At 39.4% G+C, this 13714-nt stretch overlaps 1 protein-coding gene across 3 annotated transcripts in view; it reads left to right on the top strand.

The window, feature by feature from the left end:
- The window catches only part of mid2 (midline 2), a 157026-nt gene that overhangs the window by 55075 nt on the left and 88237 nt on the right, over window positions 1-13714 (top strand). For 2 of the 3 annotated variants that reach the window (XM_024283793.2, XM_024283791.2), the window contains exon 1: window positions 1175-2244. The exons of the other annotated variant lie outside the window; for it this stretch is intronic. The gene's annotated coding sequence lies outside the window, so the exon portion shown is untranslated. Of the gene's footprint in view, window positions 1-1174; window positions 2245-13714 lie in introns of those variants that run through there. 3 annotated transcript variants of the gene reach the window in all.

The raw sequence follows: 13714 nt of genomic DNA, 5'->3' as shown, positions 1-13714 counted from the left end.
TGCACCCGCCCACGTGAGGTCTGACTGAAAAGCAGGGATGGGTCAGACAGGTGCAGCTCACAGGTGGCAAACAGAAGGGAACGACCTACGGATGAAGGAGTCCGCACTGGAAAAGCTTTTGCATTGTTCTTCCTGAACTCCGGAAACACACCCCGACAGACGCACACACACCTGCTCTCCCGAGTAGCCCACCCACTTGAGTGAAACAAAGTCAAAGCTAAATGTGGTGCGGATTTGTTCCCTCTTGAACAAACATGGAACCGTGCATTCAAACAGGCTCTGACACGGTCATCGAATGTATTCACAGTTAAAATGCAATGTTGCATTTATTGCAAACCACCAATGCTTGTTTTTTTTAAGTTGGGGGTCCCCTAACTTTTTCTTGTGAATGCCACATAACTGTTTTCCTGTCTGATGTAGGGCCGAGATCGGTTTATAGGCTAACAGAAAAGTATAACAATCACAGCCTAAACGCAAACCTTTAAGTTTTTCAAAAAGTCACCCATAGCCAAATTTTAAATTATTTCATTTATGTAATCCTCAAAGAAAAAAATAATACTAAAACATTTTAAAAACTAGATACATAGCATTACCTGCAAAAATGCTAATGTAAATGCCATAAGCTGAATGTAGCTGAAAAACACTGAAGCTAATAGATAGCTAAAATATTAGCTAAATTCCAAATTAGCCTAAAAAAACAGAAAAATATTCTAAATTAGCCAAAACAGCGAGCATGTAGCTGAAATGCTAGTTAAACTTCAAAATAACCTAAAAAACTGAAAAAAGACTAAATTAGCCAACAGTTAGCATGTAGCTGAACTTTTAGCTAAATGCCAAATTAGCCTAAAAATTCCCTCCGGTCGTCTTTTGATTTATTGTAAAATTGTTCCCAGCTGATTTTTTAATAACGATTTTGCCATTTTTTAAAAAGCAAAAATCAAAAACGGTGTCATTTTCTTGGACATAGTTCCTGCAGAACAGCAGTAGTTTATTAGAAATTCACCCCTGAGTTGTGGAGAGAGCCTGCCCTTACTTCCCATCATCCATATATTAGCATTTTCTTGCACTAGCTTACCTATAACTTGTGGTGTGCTAGGCGAACAATACACATTCTGAACCAGATCCCAGCTTGAATGAACAAAACCAAGATGTCCATGGATCTAGTCGTGGAGAGCAGGGAGCTAGTGGCTTACCGTAGTAGCTTCTACATCACAACTAAGCTTTTCAAACTGGATTATTTTGTCTGCTCCTGATTCAAGACAACAATTTGAATCAAGAAATACTCCATCCATCCAACCTCTTAGCCTAACCTGGCTACTGTTGGCTGAAGGTGGGTACATTCTAGTTTGTCATAAGAAATACTCGGAACTTCAATTTTAAGCTGTTTTCTTTCTATATGTCCTCCATCATATGGAAATTGCCACACATACATGTTAGAAACACAATGTTCGTTGTAGTGGGTCTTTAAACTATGAATATTGTAATAGCTGCCTTCGGGCCTGTTTGCAGTCGCCATGGCTCCCCATTTCTGTTTTACTAATTGATAATAATGAAGAGTGCGGGCTCTTTAATGGCTTTGCTTTCATTGCCAAGCGTTGCATCATTTTCCACAGCTGTGAGGAGTGAATGTGGTCATTTATACAGTCTGAAAAGCCATGTGCAACAGCCCCTGTGAAAAAAGGTTAATTAAGCATATGTGACCTCCTTTGTGTGGTGGTGTGACACGGACACGGGGGGGTAACACATGCGGGACGTCGGGGTGGAGCTGTGACGCGCCGCTTGCTGCAGCTGAAACACTTTTCAGACCAAAGTATTTTTGCGCGTTTGGGTGTCCGTTCCGACGCGCAAAAGCCGCGCAGATCTGCTTGCCCCCTCCTTTTTTTACCCCTCTCTTTTGGAGTGGGAGGGGCTCGTTTTTCCTTCGATTGTCCGCCCCCCCTTCTCATTTTTTTTTTCCAAAGTTGAATTTTCCGCCTGCCTGGGAGCTGTCGCCAGAGGAGCAGCGCAGCTCACTGCGCCTCCAGACCAGAACGCACCGGGACGAGGGCTTGTTTTTTCTTTCTTTTTTTCACAAGGGAGGGAGGCTGCGTCTCGCGGAGCAGACAGGAGGAGAAAACACCTCCTAACCCGTTAGGGATTCTTTTTTTGTGTGATTCAACCCTCTCCTCTCTAGTCTGTCGTGTTGCTTCCTTTCGGGATACTTCCAAGATGTCAGAGGAACAGAGCTGTGGGCATGAAAAGCTGGTAGGTTTTTCCAAAGCCCTTTCCTCTGTGCGCCGGTACCGGGGTCTGGTTCGGGGTAGATGTGGAGCGAGGCTCGGAGATGACGGAACAGGAACGAGAGTTCTTATTTTTGGTTCCACTACCATCTGTTGGGATTTTCTTGAGGGTTTGTTGGTGAATGGAAGCGAACGGTGCGCGCATGAACATGTCTGTGGGAAGCTGATCGGGTCGTGCTCAAACTTGGACTCGGGTGCTTGGGCTTGTGTCCTCAGTAGTGGATCCTCTTTAATACATTTCTTTTTTTGGTGTGATGTCCTAAATAACGCTTTCCATCTGACTCCAGTCGGTAGAGGAGTAGAGACCTCTCATAGTGGAGTCCTCAGGGTTTGGTTTGGATGTTCACCTTCTGTCAGGAGTCGCCACAGCTTGTAGTTTGGCAGATATAGTTTCACACCTTCCTGACACAATCTTGTATTTTAACCGGGCTGGGGACCAGCACAGGGAAACTGAGCCATCTCTGTTTCATTCAGATTATTCCACTAGGAGATGGATCGTCTCTGCTGGAGAGCAAAAAACTTGTCCAACTTTAGTGCGTGAATCCCACAGGAAAGAGATAACAGCCGAGCAGGAATCAGATTTTTTGCTTTTTTAGGAGCAATTCATGGACATTTGTTTAGTAGGAATTAGTGCTGGGCGATATCCATTGGGCTATTTCTCTTCTATCATTTTTATTTGTTTATTTTATTGATGAACAGTTGTGCAAAAATGTGCAAAAACCATTGTGCACTTAAATGAAATGTTTGTCATTTGGGACAATCCAGTTACATGTTACTTTAAAAATAAAGTCAGAGAAAAGTAAGTAATGACATTTTTGTCAATTTTTTACCAGAGAATAACTGAAAATAAGGGCTGCCAAAAACGATTATTTTAATAGTCGACTAATCTCCAATTAATTTTTTCAATTAGTCGACTAACTGGGTCGCACTGGATGTAAAACACATATCTTAACCATCATTAGCTTTAAACGAAGTGTTTAAGCTGGGCGATATGACCATGTCGTGTGGGCGATAGAAAAGTGTCTATTGTGCCATTTCTCTTCTATTGTTTGTAACCTAATTTGATCAATTACTATGCCAAATATAACATTAAATAGTCCAAACCTCATCAGTGTGTACACAATATATATACATACATATACATATATATGTATATATATATATATATATATATATATATATATATATATATATATAAGTGAAGATAAAAACTAATTAAAAAGAGATTCTTCACATAGAAACTCCTTCTTGGGGTTAAAGCTGCTTTAGTTCTTTGAGTTGCACTCACGCAAATTTACGACAGACTTTATGTTACTTAACACGAGTGCAGAACGATGGATGCAGAAGAGCAGGCAGCCCAAGAAGAAGCTGTTTCAGCAAAAGAGGGGTACATCCGTGTTTTGGCTGCATTTTAGATTCAAGATGTCCAACGATCTACAGAAGACAGCAATATGTAAATTATGCTAGGAGACTATTCCCGCACTGATGCTAACACAACAAACCTTCTATCACTCAAGGAAAGTCCACAAAAATAAACATTTGAGATTACAAAAAATAAACGATAAATCAAGCTGTGAAACAGGACTGAGGACTCAGATTCTCGCGATCTGCTCCCAAAAATTCAAGAATGAGTATTGTGATGTCCAAATCACTGATTCACGATCATTATAAATACAGAAGAGTGTAGTAAATTCTTATGTAGTAAAATATTGATTGCTCTGAAATGCAGAATAATGTTGGATCTTAATCTATGAACTAAAACAAACCCAAATGAGCGGCGCTAGTAAACAAATCTTCAAAATAAAGTGTCAGTGAAGCTTCCTGTTTTCAAAGTAAAACTAGCGAGAGCTTTTTTTAACAACTGAAAATATACTTTATAGCACATGTGTCAAAGAGAATGGCAGACCCGGCATTAGAAAGCGTGCACCGTAGTTTTGAGATAAAAACAAAAACAGACAAAAAAAAAAAAACAACACTTCGACTAGCAAATTAGTTTTCGACCATTTTAATGGTTGATGTAGTCGCAACTAATTGACTGATTGTGGCAGACCTACTGAAAATATACTTTATTTTGGTATATTGTGACATATATTGCTATTGTGATATACAGTTACATAATTCATAATGTGATTTACATTTTTTTGTTCATATAGCTCTAGTAGGAATGTAGTTTTTCTGGTTGCTTCTGTAGTGTTTATGTTCTTTGATTTACTGTATTTTTTATTATTTACAAGATCAGCGTAATTCCAGCAGAATCTGCTAGAATTACATGAATTGTGTTCACAGTTCAAAAGTTAAAGTATGTTAAAGATTTTATGTTTAAGCATCAGCGGTGACGCCTCGTGCCTTAAAGGGTGAATTGTCCAAATAAAAGGCAGATACGTGGTCTTTGTTCTTACCTGTCTCCTATTGAGGTAACTTGCAGTAGTTTATGTTGACTTTTATTTAAATAAAACTTAAGTAGCACAGTGTAAATGATGTATTGTGTTTTATTTTTGTTTGTTTAGCTATTTATTTATTTATATTTCTTTATAAAAAAAATAGGAAAGGGTTCTGTATGGTCTTAGTTAATAAAAGTTATATTTTTTTATATATATATGAAACTAACTGTTCTGTGACATTCATTTTATACATAGAGAAGTAGTTTCTATTATTCCACAAACTTTGATTGAGGATTTATTTGTACGAAGTGACTTGACTGATGTCTCCGTCATGTTAGGATATAAACCAATGGGACAAATGCTTCCAACTTTAGTTGTCAGACAGGCTGAAACATCAAAGGAAGCTAGAGAAACTACCCCCAGCCCCATACCCTCACGTAGTCATACATTGGAGGTTGAAGGGCAATGATTGACTGAGCTGATTTAGCGAACGGTCAAAGCGGCCGAGCTGTGTTTTGGTGGAGAAGCAGTGGACGCTCTCCGGGATCAAAGTCAAAGGTGTCCTCCGGACAGCTGCGGAGTCGGCTGCCGCCTCAGAACCCATGCCGCGTCAAAAGTGGGATGAAGTGTACAAAGCCAACGGCGAGGTGTTGAAGTGTTAGACATAATTCATCAGTCGCCTGCATGCCAGTGGCCGGGGAACTCTTCTTACAATCTGCTGATCTCAGCTGGCAGTGTGAGGAAACATGCTTGTCGTCGGGCTGCTTTGGATGCCTTTGCGTCGGCTCACTAAGCTCTGTTGTTATCGGATGATCAGCTGCCAGGTAGTGTGTGTGTGTGAGGTTTCCTGCTTTTCATTGGGTAACTCTTTTACAGAAACCTGTATCTCTGTGCCGAATCTTAACTGATTGCTCTGTTCAGCCTCTTTCTCCAATCAGGTCGGCTCCAGATGTTTGAGAAAAAAGAAAAAAAAAACTCTGATGGAGCCTGTAGACATCCTGCAGGAGTCCAGGCAGGCAGAGCTTGCTGCTTCGTACCATTACACAAATATGGCTCATCAGGCTGATTACACATCAGTACACTCATGAATGCATCCGTCTCAAGGAGACAGGAGCAGAGTCAATGCTCCAGGCTGCTCCTTAAACCTTCAGAAGCCATACATCCGCTTGGCTGACCATCTCTCTGTCTTAGGGGTTGCTTACCTGTGGCCTCTTTCTTCCCATTTGTCTTATCTTCCTATTTCTCTCTTTTCTTTCCACCCTTCAGCCTCTGTGGTTGCTGCTTCATGCCACGAGCTCCGAGGCACATCAAAGTGAGCCTCACAATTGTGTTGGCTTTACCTGCTGTTAGTCTATTTGCTTTGACTTGCTACACACAAATTGGTGGATCCATTGAAAACAGGATTAATGCCAGGTGGACGACTCCATGTAGCACCAGGCATGTGATGTACGTTCAAGAAGGAGCTGAATGCGGGTTCTTAATCGAGCTTTTAGCAGATTGTTGTTACCCAGCACTAGCAGACGTACATTGGTTTGGTGCAAATCTTACTTTAGCCTTTATCTTTTACAGCTCTATTGTAAAAGTCCGTCTGGGCACAAACTGCATTTATTCATTTCACCTTCATGATCAATGTTTAAATGGTTGTCACTTCCTTAAATCATAAACGATGCTATCCGTATGTCACTACCAAATCCAAGTCTCTGATTGGTCAAAGTTCAACCGGTTTAACTTTTAATGTCTGTTTAACGCTTTGTATGTGGAGCCCGGAAACAGAAACTTGCGTAGCGGCTAAGGCTGGGTTGATAAAATTAATTATTCGATTTGAATCAATTTAAGTTTAACAGATCAATAGTTGATTCATAAAAATATAAATCAATTTAGCAAATAAGGCTAAAGTTTGCTAGCTTGATGCTAACATTTAATGGAATTTTCCATAGGACGACTAATGCTAACCTTCAGTCGAGGTAAACATAAATCGCTGACTAAATGAACATCTCTTATAAACTCACTCACTAGGTGGTCTAAATCCCAATTTCTTTTGCTAATACTTTCTTCTTCTTCTGGAATAAGATGTAATGCTAAAGGGCAATCGCCACCTAGTGACCCAAACTGAAACTTCCTCCAGGAGAAGCAGAATTGTTTGCAATGTTAATGATCTGAACATTTTTGTTAACCTCTCTGTTTGAAAAACCAGGTAACACTTTATCCTGTTAACAGTCTCATTATTTCACTAATACATTTTACAGTCTGCGAACTGTATCAGATTAATGTAAATATATTCAAAATATATACAGATTATTAATGTGTTTCTAAACAAATGTCACTAAATGTGTAAACTCAAAACTGAATTGAATTGAAGAATCGAAATAAATGAAAAAAAATAATAAATAATTGGAGTATCGATTCAGGCTGTGATGAATTGAATCGTTTCTCGAAATTATAATCAATACCCAGCTCTAGTAGCGACGCATGAACACAAAAGTTTTGAACGCAGAAGCCAAAAATGCCCATTACAAACATAAACACAGATTTTTCATTGGAAGTGGTTGCTTGAACACACGCTGCCAAGGCTAGTTTGCACATAGCATCATAGATCTTAAAGGACACTTAAAGTATTCAAAAAGATAAAAAGTTATGGTTTAGATGGGAGTAGGCCTCACCAGAAGCTTTCTCTGTAATTTAAACTAAATTAACTTAATTTCATTGCAGGATCCTATTTATAAATCTGCATTTTAGCTCACGAGATTACAGCAGCTTATCTTTCATTAAGATGGTTCTTGTTCTATTTTGATAGTCAGTCAGTTGTTTCTGCAAGTCGTAAAGCCTGTAAATTCAATAGAAAATTTGCTTCCTATTAAAAATCCCAAGTTTTTCCTTCAGTCGGACATATTTTTCCTTTGACAGGACTGTAAGCTAAGCTCTGCAGAGCACTGATCTGTGGGCTGCCTTTGAGTGTTGAAGTGAAGTGTTTCCTTCTCCTCTTCATTCTGCATTCTGTGGTCTGGCAAAGATCAATGGGCGTGCTCTGGCTGGTGGCCTTGTAAGCCTCAAATGGTTGGCATTCAACTTGATCAGTGTTTGAAACGATAGAGTTGCTTGTGTTGATCCAGCTTTAAACCGTTTATTTCATAGATTTCTGATCTGATAGTCATGCAGAAAGCAACCCTCTTGTTACTTTCTGCAAGATAGCCATGGAAAATGTTTGGAAATGGGTGGGTTTTGCATCTATTTAAAAAGTAGCACGGAAAACAATAGATCTATGGATATTGGCTACTATTCATTAGTTACTTATTTTCATAAAAAAGCGAATATGAAGCAAAATCTTCAGTTAAAATTGCCTTTATGGGTGGATACAGGCTGTCTGCAGGTAAAACATGGGCCAACATGCACAGGAGTGACACTTTTGTGTTTTGTTATTTTATTTTTTGTAACTAGTCAGAAAGAAAACGTCTAACCCATCTTTTGTTTAGAACGCAGTAGTAGTGGACAATTGAATCATGGACAATTAAGTTTGCTCTGCCTTTGGGTATTCCAAACTATTAAAATAAATAAAAGTAAAATTGCGCAGTATTCTCATGATTGTACTATAGGGGTAAAAGGGGCGGCCGTGGTGCAGCGGTAGTGCGGTCGACTCCTGATTGGAAGCGAGCGGGTTCGACTCCCGCCTTGCCCGTGTGTCGAAGTGTCCTTGGGCAAGACACTGAACCCCGAATTGCCTCTGGTGGAAAGTTGTCGCCTGTGTGTGAATGTGTGAATGGGTCTGGGTCTGTGAAGTGCTTTGGGCCCTTGAAGGAGAGTAGAAATACAAGTATTTACCATTTAAAATTCCAATTGCAAATGATGTCATGAGCTCTGTCACATTTCGGTAGGGTTGGGCGATTTCCTTTCGATTGCTTTGCGTCCGATGCAACCCGAACGATTACGAACTGCTATGAAGTACAAACAGGGAATGAGAGGGAAACGGCTCTTGCATGTTTTTTTCTACGGGCATGCTGTGGTTGATGGGTTGTAGTCAAGACTTAAAACAACACACAAGGGTGAGTAAAGGTGAAGGTGTGCACTCCTTGCCCACTTGGTCTCCTTGCACGTAACTTTGCTGTTAGAATTGAAGAAATTAGATAATCAGAAGGTGTAGCAACCTACGGGTATGGCCATAGGGCACCGTACGACAGCATCCCCTGTACATCACAAGTACGAGCAACTTACAGTTGCCTTACAAATACTTCACAATATGCTTACCACACATGACAATCGCACGTTCCACTTTTATGACATCCTTTGAGGTGGCCGGACAAGCCTCAAGGGAACTGCAAGACACACTTGTGCTCTCCTTAAAGTGCTGCAGCAATTGTCTACAACTTTCTACGGGCCTGGACAACCAAAAAACACGCAGCAGCTGTATAGGTCACCCCCCCATATGGATGCATGTGACTAAGATTTAAAACCGATGTTAGGTTTAAACCACCTGAAACAAGAGAGAGATCAGTTCAAAATACTTGCAAGAAGAAATGGACAGAGAAACTTCATAACTTCTCTTTCTGCTCTGAAGTTATCTGTCCGGGTCTTGTCTTTTTATTCTGTTGGAGGCGTTCCCCAGTTACATTTAGATCTGTAGCTCTGAAGGGAAGAGAGAAAAGGACAGCTACAGACTGGTTTTTGCTGTCACTAATGCCAGATTCTCTATCATCCTGTTCGTGATGCTGCTTTCTTCAAGTATCTGCATTATATCAGCTCCTCACAGCCTTCAACTGGAGGCTGGCTCCAGTTTCTTGATACTGAGCTATACACAACGTCATGCAAGAAGATTAAAGAAAGAGAAGTTAAAATCACTCAAAGCAAATATTCCATAACTTTATGTACAACCCTATCAATTGATTAACAAAAAAATAATGACTAAAAGAAACAACAAAAAAGGGGTTTAAAGTGAAAACTTTGAAGTTGTCTTTTGTGAATGGTTCTATCAACACTAAAGAAAGATCTAGCTTTGGGTTTTACCAAGCACTACTATAGCTAGGCAGTGTGTCTATACAAAATATGAAGTACAATAGTGTAGCTGCATGTGTTGTGTAAAATGTAATGGGTAATAGATAAGCTTAATCAATTTAACCAATTAGTTAAAAACCTGAGGTGCTGATGCTTTTAGGACTGTCTTTAAAAAATGATCTTAGAATCTGCTGCCAGCAGTTCCTTACAACAGTCAAAGCAAGATTGGGCACATTCGGTATAATGTAAAGACAGATCTACTTGTTCTGGACACCAAAGAAATATGGTTTGATAAGAAGTCTTCAGTTGTGGCAACGACTAACTGAGTCAGAAATCTTTGGTTAATCTTTTTAGAAATGTTTGACTTTACCTTCAACTCCGAGATTGTATTTATACATTTTGTTTGGTAATTTGAAGTGGACAGATGTTGCCCTGCCGGTACACTATGGCCTCAGATTGTCCTTTTTAACTTAAGTCATGATCACAGCTATCTCCCCAAACAGCAGGAAGTAGGGGTGTTGTGAGGGAAGTGTGTTTCCAGCTCTGTCCAACAGCAGGCTCTGGGAAGCCACTCATCAAGCAGCTGTTTGCCAACACTCCTGCAGAGATGCACATTTCCCATGATCTCACCTACTGGCACCAGGAGCCACAGATTTTGCACATTTGTGACAAAATGGTTCCAATCCCATGATTCTCCTCTGTCGGGTTGAGAATAACAAACTTACCATCTTCTCCAGAGGACTGTGGAAGTTTGAATTTAGAACATGGAAATTGTGACTCAGGGCTGCAGGGCGGCATAGTGGTTAGGGCTTTTGCCTTTCAGCGAGAACACCCTGGTTTGAATCTCGACTCGGTCCGTTTTGTGTGTAGTTTGTTTGTTCTCCACGTGCATGCGTGGGTTTTATCTGGGCACTCCAGCTTCCTCCTACAGTCCAAAAACACACTTCATCGTGTATTTTATTATCCCAAGATGTGAATGTGGGGTCCTGGGACAGATTGGTGACCTTTCCAGGGTGTACCCCGTTTTTGCCTGATAGTATCAGGTAACGCGGTGCGGGTTAAGAAAATGGCTGGCTGGATGGATATTGTAACCAAAGACAGGTTTATGTTGGTGTTTTACACTGAGGGGTTTTTCATTATACTGTATATAACAGTTCCATTGAAACGACTCTCAAAAAGCCTTAATGGGATGTTTAAAATGTGGGCCTTCATTACGGCTTTAACATAAAAAGACGAAAGTCTCACATCTTGTTTTCGTCCATTTTTGTTCTGGCAGCTCAAACAGCTCATCCTGTTCATCAGCAAAAGGCAGGAGGTAGGTTTGACAAAAATAGAGGGAGCCCATGTTGAACAGGCGAGTGCAGTGAGTGATCTCCTTTACAAAGAGACGGATCAAGCAGGTAGGTGTAAATAGGCGGCACGAATTTAAAAAAAGACTTCAGAACCAAAATGATATTTGTGGGATTCTGAGGAGGTTTAAAGGCCAGTGCTCACACATCAAAGAGCCAAACCAAAAAGTCACTAAATCCCTGACTGATTCACGCATCCACTCACAGCTCTGCCAAGGAAGATGTCTTCAAGTTCGCATGTTATTCTTAGTATTTATGCCCTGATTGTCATTTTAATGCAGAAGAAAAAGATGAACATGAACAGCATCCCAATTCATGACACCTGGTTTGATACTTAGCAGCAATTCTTTGGGCTCCTTAAGATTGTTTGATTGTCTGATTGATTCATTGATTGAGTGTGTGTGATTGGCAACCCTAGTTTGTATTTTAGTTTAAATTACATTTTTATCAGTAGTTAAAAAACAAGACGTAACAAGGAAGCTAATTTAAAAAAAATGGAAAAATTGACATAATTTAAATTATTTTGTTAGAATACCATATTCTTTGCACTTAAAAAAAAACACAATCTTGCACACCTACACATTAGTGTATGCACAATAACAGTCAACCAAACATTTGGACATATGTAAGCGGCTCTGGATCATAAGGGACACTGTCGTTTTTCAAACAAAATTGAGGCTTTTAGGGTATCTTATAGACATGTTATAGATAGATTGTTATATATAGATTACTAATCTAAAAAAATGATTGAGAAGACAATTATTTACACTTTTGAGAAATCAAAATGCACCCCTATTGGAGAAAACTCAGTTAAGCACAAATATTTAAAGAAATGGGTCAAAATATATACAATAATATTATAACTTCCATAAATCTATTTTGGCTTACCATTAATGTTTTAGGATTCCAATGTTTTTATTATTTTTATTACTGTGTAACTTACTACAAGCTAAATATGTAATATATATATATATATATTTAAATTGACTAAAGTAGTAGAATGTTAGAAAGTCGTAGAGTGCTTTTAAGAAAAAGTGCCAAACATGACTTGATGATTATGTAGGTAAAAAGTTATTTTTAGAAAGTTAATTTATTCTGTTTTTTGTTAAAGGAGTCTTTAAATAAAATGTAGATTTTCATTGTTTTCTTCTTCTCTTAAAGTGGAGCTTTCAGCTCCGTCACTTCAGAGCGTTGCTGCTCCACAGCAGATATTATTTATTAGACGTTGCAGTGCATTGCAGCATCTTTGTTGCCATAGCTGCATTCTTCGAGCTCAGATCTGCCTCTTGACAGCTGTGTTGTCACTTCTGTTATGATGACCTACCACGACTCACATCAGCATTTGAAGAAAAAAAAAAACATTAGACAAAAGTATTGGCTCCATCGGTTGATCTATTGTGTGACAAGCCAGCGCATAATATGACCTACAAGGTGTTTACTTGTTGCAAGGAGGTATTTGAACTTTTTAAAAGTTAATCACACGTGTAGGGCTGCGAAGTGCTGGCACTTGATAAAGTCGTCAAAGAGAAGCCAAGAAAAACAATAGTTAAAACCCTTCCGTCCGTGAAGGAAATGCCAAACATTACATGGGTGTAAAAATAGAAGGCTGTGACTTTGTGAATCCAGATAGAGGACAGGAACCCCCTCCCTGGTGTCAAACTGATGACAAGGTCTCCCCCCCCACACACAATCCAACCTCCCTCCTTATTCCCCACTGCTCTTTTTGTCTTTGTGCACGTAATCCATTCTTATGTTGACATTCTTCTGTCACTTTTTTCACCTTCCTTTGTTATCTCGGTCTCTGGTCACCATCAATAACTCAGCAGGTTTGCCACACTTCCAAAAACACCTTCAGATTTATGATCGCGACTGTCCACTACAAAATGGTAAAAATGCCCCACAAAGCTGTAGTCTTAGCGGGGGAGTTTGGCGGTGTGAAGTTATTCAGCGGCTGCTCAGTGCAGCTCAGAGAAAATCACATTACATCAACTTAAAGAAAAACAAGTTTTTATGGTAATTTCAAAGCTTTTAATGCACTTAAACCTTCATAAGAACAGATAAGTTTAAGTAAGAGATGAGCAATTGATTTTCTTTTTTTTTTATCATTTCCTACTGTTCTTCCTCCCCCGCTGCTCTTCGTAGAAAGAGAAAGGAAGACAGAGGCATTCCCAGAATGAGATTAGTGTCTCCGTTTTTGTCTGAAGTTAGGAAGGAGTCTGCAGAGGCGACACCATCAAGTCTTTTATCTGGGATATTTGGCAGGCAGTTTTGAGGTTGAGCTCCACAATGTGCTGATACGTGCACATGCAGTGTTCACAAGGACCTTTTATCTATTGTCTTTTTTCTTTTGAGTATTTTTGGATTAAAATGTTATATACTTTCCCTGAAATAGTCTTTTTTATCATTTTTAAGTACTTAAAATGTGCAGTTTTACTAAACTGGATGACAATTGGTTAGTAGCTGAGTTGACAACTTGATAAAAGCCACATGTTTAGTTCAGCTTTTGATGTGTCAGAATTCAATCCAGTTTTAAGGACGTTATCTGAAAGACAAACTCCAAGGAAAATCAAGAATTTGGAGTTCTTGTGGCACTTTGGTCATAATGGAGGACACATATAATAAAATGTAAGTATAAAAACACATTTCTGAGTTACTGTAAATCAGAGGCAAAACAAATATATGGGATTTGAAAAAGATTGTAATTGTGACATTGAAGCTACAA

Source organism: Oryzias melastigma, linkage group LG10 (assembly GCF_002922805.2).
Source record: "Oryzias melastigma strain HK-1 linkage group LG10, ASM292280v2, whole genome shotgun sequence".
In the NCBI taxonomy this organism is placed as follows: domain Eukaryota; kingdom Metazoa; phylum Chordata; class Actinopteri; order Beloniformes; family Adrianichthyidae; genus Oryzias; species Oryzias melastigma.
The sequence above is the reverse complement of the archived record's forward strand: the minus strand, read 5'-3'. Positions and strand labels throughout refer to the sequence as shown.